The sequence below is a fragment of the Adiantum capillus-veneris genome, chromosome 13 (assembly GCF_014529385.1).
Source record: "Adiantum capillus-veneris isolate H3 chromosome 13, ASM1452938v2, whole genome shotgun sequence".
Lineage (NCBI taxonomy): Eukaryota > Viridiplantae > Streptophyta > Polypodiopsida > Polypodiales > Pteridaceae > Adiantum > Adiantum capillus-veneris.
In genome coordinates this window covers 40,421,681-40,433,541 of record NC_140943.1, presented here as the reverse complement: position 1 = coordinate 40,433,541, position 11,861 = coordinate 40,421,681, and positions in this window count along the sequence as shown.

Here is an 11,861-nt window from a genome sequence, read left to right as displayed (position 1 = left end):
TACCATAGTAGGAAACTTTCCATGCAGGAAGATGAGAAGGATGCTTTCTATATAAATAGAAGATGGGGTTGCATGTAGGGCATGATATGAATGTGAATGAGAGTAAGAGGCAAGTTCCAACCATAGTGCGAGCACACTTTGGTTCACCTACTACTCGTACTTCCTACTTATGCATACTTTCACTGACAAATGACATTAACAAGCCCATTGGGTTGGTTCTACTCAACCAAATTGCAATGGTTTTGTGTTAAGGCCGTTGCTTGTGGGTGCCCAAAGATGCCTGGTCCTAAAACCTTCAAGCAAACACACCTTTTCTCTTCTCTACATGGTGAGTACAATACTGAATAACATCTACCACAATTTACTCTCTTGCTTGGTGAATGCATCAAACGTATTTCAATTTGAGCCCTCACGCAGGGTCACTTCCTTCCAGCATAGTAGGCAGTCACCACTTTAAATCCTTTGAATATGGAGCCTTTTCATACAAATCAAGGTCATCAAGCATCTCTAATTACCATATTGGCCTTGGTTGTTGAGAGCAGGTGATTGCAAGGAATTGAGCTCCATGAGTCTAAAAGACCCACTAATATGTGTTGGGGTTCATCAACACAAGAATATCTCTCAACACATGCTCTCAACAGAGAAGAAACACTCACTCCATAATCAGATTAGTAGAGAACACAGTCAAATAACTTTAGACAGAGAAAAATCAGAGCACAAGAGCAAGTTCAAACCTAGCAAGATAAGTTCATTGATAGATCTTGAATACATCTCGTGTGTTTCCTACCCACAACTTCTACTCTTACAAAGAGTTGCATCTGTCTAACTAAATATTCTTGGCATATGCATCCGAGTCAGCAAAGTCCGACCTAACAACATTTCGACTAAATGTAATTCCGACTCAGCAGAATCCAACTGAGCAAAATTTGACTAAGCACTATTTTGGCTAATTAATTACCCTTTCAACACATGGCACGCCTCGGTGGTGGATTTCATAGAAATTAGACCCGAATTTATATATCCCTTGATCCAAAACAAAATGTTCCCACAAAACACGTTCAAAAATATACATATGCTACTCAATCTGAAAATACTAAAGTATAACGTCACTTTTCAATAACTTCAGAAACACCACCACCTTCAATTTCATCAAAAGAAACTCCACTTGCTCAGAATTGTCTACAGCTGGTATTGTAAAGCCTACTAACACATCTCCATCTATCTCCATTTTTGGCTCAGCACTCACCTTTTGTTCTAACTCTTGCTTCTCCATCTCTTGCAATGGATTTTCTGAACACTCAGCTTACTTTGCATATTGTGGCTCCTCTTCAATCACCAGCTTCTCCTTCTATTTTTCTTTAAGTTCTTGGACCTACTTAATCCAATGCTCTCTTTCCTTCTTGAGCTGATCTACTTTCATCATCAAATCAGCCTCATGGGTACTCACAAAACCAGTTCGCACTATTTCATATGGGTGCTTTGAAACACAATAGTCAACTTGTATTTCATTGCTTTCCATGCCTCTTGCATTCCATGGGGAATCATCCCGTATTTAAAAGTTTATTTCAAAATCTCCCTTAGTGAAAAATCCGATCTGAGAAATTCGACTTCAGATACTTTCATCCGACTTCAGGTACTCCAAAAATCCAACTTGGCAACTTTGAACTTTGATTTCTCTGACCTGCTATTTACCTGATGTGCATTGCACAATTAGATTCAACACTATTGTTGATCATATCCTTTTGAAATTGATGAGATCCAAACCTTCTACCCAGACTGCTTTTTGCAGACTGTTCTGGTTGAATCAATCTTGCTAAAGGCCATTCCAAATGGGGTAGTTTTCCTTGGAAGTTTTTCAATCTGAAACCATTAATAGGTTTCTCAACTCTGGTACCAAATACATCAGCAACTATGAATGTTCCCTGTCCCAAATCCTAGACAATCTTATAGGGACCAATATATCTCAAAGTCAACTTTCCTGGATGTGGCCCTAATCTGGAGTTATACAACATTACCCAATCTCCAACCTGGAAAATTTTAAATTTAACATTCATACTCACCCACTGCTTTCCTCCTTCTCTTAATCATTTCAAATAATATAGGAGCTAATCAACATGTCCTCTTCTAATTGCATTGAATATCTGCTCCTATACATGATTGATAACTTGGGACTCATTTTTTTGCAGTAACTCTAAGGCTTGGAACCACAAATTCCACAGGGAGGACCACAACTTCTAGACCATAAACCAATTCGAATGGAGTCATACCTGTGGTGACCTTGAAAGCTTTCCTAAAAGACCATAATGTTGAATCAAACTTCTGATCCCAATCTTTCTTGTTGTCCTGAACAAGTTTTGTCAATGTCTTCACCAAGGTTTTGTCAATGTCTTCACCAAGGTTTTATTTGTGCTTTCACCTTTTTCATTAGCTTAGGGATGATAAGCTGTGGATTTTTTGTGCATAATCATATGAGTTTTTGCTAGCTTAGCAATCACCTCATTGAGAAAATGACTTCCTCTATCACGCACCAACTCCATAGGACATCCAAACCTAGTCATGATATTATTATAGAGAAATCTAGCTACACTTTGAGTTTTATTGTCTTTGAGAGCTACATCTTCAACCCACATAGTACAATAATCTGTAGCAACCATAATATACTTACATCCTTTACTAGTAGTGGGGTTTACAGGTCCCACAAAGTCCATTCCCCACTTCTGAAAAGGTTCCAGAGGTAATATAAGATGATCAAACATTCTATCTCCAGGATCCGGCTGACCCAACTTCTGACAAATAACACAGCATCTGGCATGCTCATGGGCATCCTTCAATACAGTGGGCCACCACAATCTAGATTGCAACACTTTCTTGCCTCTTATATCTCTTGAGAAATGTCCTCCTGTTGTTCCTGAATGAGCTTCTTGCAAAACAGCCTTTTGTTCAAAATTTGGAACACACCTTCTAATGACTTGATTCATCCCTTTCATGTATAATGCTCTTGATACTATCACAAAAAATGGTCTAATTTTTAAAGAAAACTTCCTTCTCTGATCACCTGAAAATACCATTGGCATTGTACCATCTATCAAAACTATTAACATCTAGTCATACCATGATTCAGAGACTGTATTCTAAACTTCAAACAAATCAGCATCAAGTAGATAATCTTGAACACCTGTTGGTTCTTCACCAACATGAATTCCACGTAAATAATCAGCTATGATATGCTCTTTGCCAGGATTATAAACAATTACAAAGTCAAACTCCTGCAACAACAACATCCATCTAGCTAATCTCCTGTTAGTAATGGCTTCTTAATCAGGTATAGAAATGCTTGATGGTCCACATGAAAAATGACTTTGTTGCTCAACAAATAATGCCTAAATTTGTTTAAAGCATATACCATGCCAAGAGCTTCTCTTTTTGTCACAACATAATTCCTTTTATCAGATGTTAAGACCCTACTAGCATAGTAAGCACGTTTGAACCATCCCCTAACTTTTTCCTGCATAAGGAAAACACCAATAGCCATATCTGATGAATCAACAAATACATGGAAAGGTAATGACCAATCCGGAGGTTGTAATATTGGTGCTACTGAAAACATTTTTTTTAACATGAGCTCTCTTGAGGCTCAGGCCATATAAAAGGTACATTCTTCTTTGTTAGGTGAGTAAGAGGCAAACAAACATTTGCTAAATATCTTACATATCTAGCATGCCATTTCACCTGGCCAACAAACCTGCTGACTTTCTTTACATTCTCTAGAGCTTTTGTTGCTTTGATAACTTCAATCTTCTTTTCATCAATGGACATCCCTTCATGAGAAACCACATGACCTAAAAGTACTCCACTTCTACAACAGTGACACTCTTAAAAGGATTAATGCACATTTTGAATTGTCTACACCTATCAAAACACAACTTTAAATGATGTAGATGTAGTTCCTTCTTCCCAAATGCTGAATAATCATCCACAAAGACTCTCATGAAATCCTGCAAATAAGGTTCAAATGTCTTGTATGCTGTAAAATTGAATGATGGTGGTCCATTTGTTAATCCAAAATTCATAACTGTTGATGCAAAAGCACCCCACTCTGTAATAAAAGTTCTTTTGTGTTGATCCTTTTTAGCCACCTGAATTTGATTATACCTTGAAAAACCATCCAAAAAACTATACATTTCTTTTCGTGCTACATCATCCAATATGGCATCACAAAATGGCAGGATTTGTAATAGTGGTAGCATTCAACTTTTTGTAATCAACACAAACTCTGATTTTTCCATTTTTCTTGGGCACCACAATGATTGGTGACAACCATGTAACCTCATGAATTGGTTTGATAAACCCAATAACTAATAGCTTATCAATCTCCTGCTTAACTTGTTCTGCAATGTTTGGATTCATTATGTACCTCTGTTGCAAAATTCGAACTGCATCCTCCTTCAGATTAATATGATGCTGATGCAAATCAGGATCTATACCTTTCACTTCAGAATATTCCCATGCAAAAAAATCTTTGTACTCCTTCAATAAATGAAAGAACTCATGCAAAAACTGTCCATCTATATGAATACTGACCTTGACAATCTTGGGATCCTCTTCAGTACTACCCAACTTGAGATCTTTTAGCTCATCTTGCTTAACTCTAGCTGATCCTCCAAATCTTCTATTGTAAATCTTTTCAGCCAAATCTCTTGCTTCCTTTTCCTCCAGCTATAAAGCTTCCTTTGAATTAGGAATCGAATTTCGATCCACGATTTGCACCAACTCTGATCCTTGTATTATTTGTCCAGGTACTAAGTCGAAATCTTCTTGTTCAACCTCTTCATCCTTCTGCAAGATACCTTCAACATCCACTTCAAATATTGGTACAATAGTTGGATTTGATTTTAAAAATGCTTCTTCTTCATCATCCTCCACTTGCTCTGCCAAATTAATTGTTTGAGCATACAATGGTCTTTCCTTAAAAGGAATGTTCTTTCTCCCAAGCATAGGAATTGCAATTTCCTCCTTCCCTTTCTTTATAACTTCATTCTCACCCCAATCTTGCTTGAGTTTTAATCTGAACCATGTCCTCCCCAACAACATATCATAGGAGGTATCACCTCTCTCCATTTTCAACACAACAAAATTCACCTGGAATTGAATACCTGCAATATAAATAGATTGCTACCTTAATATTCTTGATGGTTGAACTCTCCTCTGATCTGCCATCTTCACCTAAAATGGCGCTGGCTGCAATTTGCCCAACTTCATTTAATACAAAGACACCGCCAGAATGTTGACTCCAGATCCTCCATCCAACAATACTTTATCAAAAAAAGTGCTGTGAAATACCACCTTTATAATTGAAACTACAAAGTCGACATCTGCTGGATCAAAATTGTTCACTACTGGCTCAAGTATGCTATTTGTCTGAATTGGATACTCCCTTGATAATAACCTATTCAACCACTTGTCTTTGAAGGCAGGAACCATACATAATAACTGATCAAAGACATATGCAATGGAGAGTTTATTAATACTTCAAACCAATCCTCATCATCCTTTTTCATTAAGAGTCTTCATAGTGTTGTTGCAATTGATCTCTCTGAATATCTAAAGTAATGTCATCCACATTCTGATTCTTCTGGTCCTTTTGTACATGTTTCTGAACTTGGTCTTTGATTCGTTTTTGCTTCTTCCAATCAATAGGACCTTTAACCTTAGACCTAGTAATAACCATTATATCTATCTCATGTTTCTCCCCACATTGACTACAATCACATGCTCAATCATCACAATGCTCTTGAGATTGAAGCTCCCGATTTTCACCAAGTAACTCCTCTAATGTTGTGTTCTCATCAATGTCAATTATGATGACTGAAAGGGCAGTGGTAATGCGTGTGCTAGTCTCCACCCAACCGTGCTATCTTATAGCCTCCCCCTAGCGTACACATTGTCCGGCCATGCCGGTTGACTTGCCCATAGGACCCATGTCCTTACATTTACCCCCCCCCCCCCCCCCCCCCCCCCCCTTGGAGAATTGTTTTCGTCCTCGAAAGCGAATGTAGGAAAACGTTTCTTAAGTGCGGAGACATTCTCCCATGTAGAACCTTCTTCAGGTCTAATACCAGTGAAAGGGTAGTGGTAATGCGTGTGCTAGTCTCCACCCACAACCGTGCTATCTTATAGCCTCCCCCTAACATACACACTGTCCGGCCATGCCGGTGGCCTTACAATAACATTTGCTTGAGCTGGTGGTTCATGTTGTTGTTACTATTGTGGGTTTGCTTGCTATTATCTTGATTGAAGGGTACAACTTGTATTCCTCTCTCCTCTCTATGCTTGACCCACAAAGCACAATTTAGACCAAACCAATGATCTAGTGCACCACAATACACACATGGCATTATGCATGGTGGTCTTCTCTCATTATTATCATGATTTCTCCAAGGTGGTCATGGAGGTCTAGGAGGTCTCTGAAATGGTGGCCTCCCTCTAAATGGAGCTATTTGATTAGTCTCAGCATCATTTCTCCCTCTTTCTGCATGTGGAGTTGATCTACTTCTATCATTAGGGTTGTACTAACGTTGGGCTGTGTTATGGACTTCCCTTTCACAAATCTGACAATATTGCTTTTCCTTTGGAGCTACAACAGAGTAACCAATTTTCTTCAACTGACTAATTTCAAATCCTCTTCTTTAGATTCCTTCTTATCCTTTTTCTTCTTACCACCGTTCTTCTTCTTCTCATGTTTTCCTTTGCTACTTTCAACCTTACTATCAAAGGACACCTCTGAAACACTATCTTTATCAGTTCCAGATTCAGCCTCTGACTCTAATTCAGAGCTATGCTTGCTTCTAGTTTTTTTCTTGGTCATATATACCAAGTCTTTTTTCAACTCTTGATGCAGTTGTGACTAAGTTGTTGAAGCCACCTGCAATGTCTATGCTGGCCACAACATTCCAACCTCTCATCTATGGGTCTCATTACTCTGTAATCTCTCCACCAAAATTCTGGATTTCTGAGCATAATCTTCCACCAACATACTTCCTTGTCTACTGTCCTTGATTTTCTTTAGAATATGAGTCAGAGTTTTCTCTTTTCTGAATCTTTGCAAAAATTCTTCCTTTGAGTGCAACATATGTTGCAAAATGTACAATTCCATATTGGCTAAACCAACTCATGACCTTGCCCTCCAGTGTTGCTGCAATTTGATATCATCACTGTTGAGATGTTGAGCTCTCCATGAGTTGGCACTCTTGGTAGGCCTTGGTGACCGTTGGCCACATTTACAACACCGACATGGTGTATCCTCGGCAGGGATTCTATAGCTGGCATATCTATCTAACCAACATAGCTACTTAGTGGGTTCACATTATGGGCCACATCTCTCTGTTGGTTGTACTACTTATGTAGTCAGTTTTTCATTATATAAATACACACTCATTTTGTGAAGTAGATGAGGAAGAAAGTTCAGCCCTCTACCGTGTGTATCTTCTTCTCTGTGTGTGTCTGTGTGTAGCTTGGGAGAAGGTCTCTCTCTTCTCTCCTCTTTCTTTTCATGGTATCAGAGCCAAGTTAGAGCTACTGACACACTGTACTGACACGATGATCTCTTTGCTAATTCTCACAAAGTTTGGTACTAGGCTCAATTTAGGCTCTATCTGAGAGATAGAGTTCTGGTATAGGTAATCAAACAGGGATGACCAGATTTGCAGTTTTTTGGTTTTTGTGAAGGTTGCAGATTTGCATGCAAAATTGTGTGCAAACAGAGTTTGTACATGTATGCCTCATTGTGGATACATGTATATGAGCTGTGGTCACTCTTGTTGAGTGTTCAGTAGATCACAGGTACCAGTACAGCAAGGTTGCAAGTTGCAGATTTTTGGAGCTGTGTAGCAATATGGAAGACAAGTTCAACCAAATCGTTAGTGAGAAGTTGGACAATAATAATTTCCCTACATGGAGGTTTCGGATGACAAACTTCTTACAAGGAAAGGGCTATTGGGATTACATTGAAGGTGAAAATGATGAAGCTCCATGGTGTCCCGAAGAGAACGCTACTCCAAAAGAGAAGAAAGCCTTGAAAGATTGGAAGCAAGGCAAAAGCAAAGTCATGTATTGGCTATCTATGAGTGTCTCAGATAGTATGATGGGTTACTTAGAGAGTGCACCCTCTCCTGCCATAGCATGGAAGAGCTTAGAAAATCTCAATGAAGACCATACCAGAGTCAGGAAGTTGTAGCTCAAAATAGAGCTAAATACAGTGAAGCGAGGCAACATGTCTATCAATGACTATGCCTCAAAGATCAAGAGAATAACAAATTCTCTTGGATCTATTAGTGTCACAGTTGATGACGATGATGTTGTTGCTACGAAATTAGAAGGGCTTGGTACAAAATACAAAAACGTCAAGTCCTCTATGAATACTAGAGCAGATGTTCCTGACTTTACAGAATTGACAACCATGTTAATTCGTGAAGAGAAGAGTCTTGGTCTTGGTGCATCCTCTTCTCAGAGCAATATCAGTTCTGATCAAAAAGCCCTCTATTCAAATAGAGGCACAGGCAGACGTCGTGGCACAGGTGGTGGTCACGGCGGTCAATATCAAAATTGGCATCAAAATCAGAGTCAAGGTCGTGGAAGAGGAAGACAATTATAGAGGCAGGGGGAGAGATGAAAATCAGAATGCAAACAGAGATCAAAATAATGCATCTGATGTTGAATGTTGGACATGTGGTGAGCGTCCAACAACAAGAAGGAGGCCAAATAACTGAGGTAGAGGGAGAAGGCAGCAAAACAATTATGCTGCAACAAACAGGAACATCAATGATGATGATCGGTTTGAGCAGTTATTTGTTATGCAGCATATGGTAAGTGCTATGGCTGCAGATGTACATGCCAGTGATAGTGTATGGTATGTGGATTCAAGTGCTTCTAACCACATGACATCCCATGGTGAGTGGTTCAAAGAGATGAAGCAACTAGATGGACCACGTTATGTAGAAGCAGGTGATCATTCAGCTCATTCTATTACACATGTTGGAAAATTAAGTTCCCTTGCAAATGCAAGATGGTAAAATGAAGTACTTGGATGATGTGCTTCATGTTCCAAATATTACAAAGAATCTTATTTCAATTGGGCAAATGATACAATAGGGATTGCAGGTCGGGTTTAATCCAGATGGTTGCTATGAGGAAGACTACAAGAATGATTGCAAGTTGATTACAGAAGGAAGACATGTTGGCAGGATGTTTACTTTGGATGTGAATATGCCTGCAGTAAAAGCTGCTATGTTTGCACAAGGTGCAGGTGTTGTGGCCGATGTAGATATATGGCATAAACGCATTGGTCATGTAAATGAGCAGTGATTGCGCTCTATGCAATCAAAACAGATTGTTGCAAGTTTGCCAAAGTTTAAGGTTGATGGCATGCATAAAGTATGTGAGGCATGTGAATTTGGTAAGCAGTCACGTACTTCCTTTCCACAAGAACGTAATGTATGTAAGAGGCTACTTGAGGTGGTACATACGGATGTATGGGGCCCAACAAAGACTGCCAGCATTCATGGAAGCAGGTATTATGTGTCGTTCATTGATGACCATACTAGAAAAGTGTGGGTCTATTTTATGAAGCAGAAGAGCGAAGTATTTGATCATTTCAAAAGCTTCAAAGCTTCTGTTGAAAAGGAAGCAGGTGAACAAGTAAAGACACTAAGATCAGATGGAGGGGGAGAATACTTTTCCAAAGAGTTTTCTAATTTTTTGCAGAAAAATAGTATACGCAGGCAGTTCTCATGGCGATACACTCCACAACAAAATGGAGTTGCTGAGCGGAAGAACAGACACATTGTGGAGGTGGCAAGAGCCTTGATGGCTAAAAGGATATGCCTCGTCATTTTTGGGTTGAGGCAGTAAATAAAGGTGTTTACATTATGAACAGGACTCCTACTGTTGTTGTGCACGGAGTCACTCCTGAGGAAAAATACAGTGGCAAGAAACCAGATTTGTCACATTTAAAAGTGTTTGGGTGCATTGAGTATGTGCACATTCCAGATGAGTTGCGCACAAAGCTATATCCCAAGGCTGAAAAATGTATTTTTGTGGGTTACTCAAATGAGAAAAAAGGGTATAGATGTTACAATCCTGGTACTCGTGAATTGCGTGTAAGCAGGGATGTTGTCTTTGATGAGATGGCGGGCTGGTATAGTGATGTAAAGGGCAATATTGGGGCTGATGTAAAAGAGCCTGTGGATGCTTCAAGTGGGAAGCAAGAGTCACATAATTTAAGTGGAGCAAGAGAGTCCTCTTCTAGTGGTTCTATTGACAGGCCATGGAGTGGCAGATTATGCACACAGGTTACACCACAAAGTGCACCACAGGTCTCTTGCAAAGGAAAAGAGAGGAAGGCAAGCCCCCATTATGACTAGTGTGTCTTCAGGTTCCTCACACATTGATGCAGATTCTGATGGTTCATATCGGAGTCTTGATGAGGAGCTTGGTATACCAACAGTCAGGACCCCAGGTGTTAGAAAATAGATTGCAAGGACACCTGGTAGTGATTCAGGACCACACAGGTCTAATAGGGTCAGATTTCCTGTGGATAGGTTGATTTATGATGGGTATGTTACTCATCATTATGCTTACATGGCAAAGGTTGTTCAAGATGTAGAACCCACATGTTTTGAGGATGCAATTGGCAATGAGAATTGGGAAAATGCCATGGATGAAGAAATGGCTGCACTTGATGTAAATCAAACTTGGGAGTTGGTGCCATTACCAGAGGGCAAGAAAGCCATTGGGTGCAAATGGGTGTATAAAGTAAAGCATAAGGCTGATGGTACAATTGAAAGATATAAGGCAAGGCTAGTCGCAAAAGGGTATGCATAGACTTATGGTATAGATTATGAGGAAACCTTTTCTCCAGTAGCAAAGATGGCTATAGTACGCACTGTCATTGCGGTGGATGCAGCAAAAGGGTGGTTTATGCATCAAATGGATGGCAAGAATGCCTTCTTGCAGGGGGAGCTACAAGAAGAAGTGTATGTGGAGCAGCCACCTGGTTATGAAGATGGTAAGCATCGAGATTATGTTTGTCGTCTTTGTAAGGCCTTGTATGGGATGAAGCAAGCACCTAGAGCGTGGCATGACATAATTACATAATTTCTTTTGCGCATTGGATTTCGTATGTCACATGCTGACCCCTCACTCTATGTACGTCAGAGTGATGCTGGATTTGTGCTTATTACCATCTATATAGATGACTTGATTATTGTGGGTGACAGTGATACAGAGATTGAGCATGTTAAGGGTCTTCTCAAGAAGGAGTTTGAGATGAAGGATTTGGGAGAGTTGCGCTACTTTCTTGGACTTGAGGTGATTCGTACGACAGAGGGCATATGGCTATCTCAGAGACATTATGCATTGGATATGTTATCCAAATTTGGTATGGCTCTGACTACAAGCCTATTTCTATGCCCTTGGATGTCAATACAAAGCTGAGTGCACATGATGGTGATGTACTCGAGGATCTCACTATGAATCGTAGTTGTGGGCAGTCTCACTTACTTGACTATCACGCGGCCAGATTTGAGCTATACGTGGGACTTCAAAGTCAGTTTATGCAACTTCCACGGAAGCCGTACTTGGATGCAGTGCGCCGTACATTACGCTATGTGAGGGCTATATTGGACCATGCACTATTTTATGCTGCAAATGTTCATGTGGAGTTGCATGGTTACACAGATGCAGATTGGGATGGTAGCACCACTGATCGACGGTCTACAGTTTATGTTGACACTTTGGAGTGCTGCCATCACTTGGAGCAGCAAGAAGTACAGAGGTTGAGTATAGAGGTGCTGCAATTGCAGCAT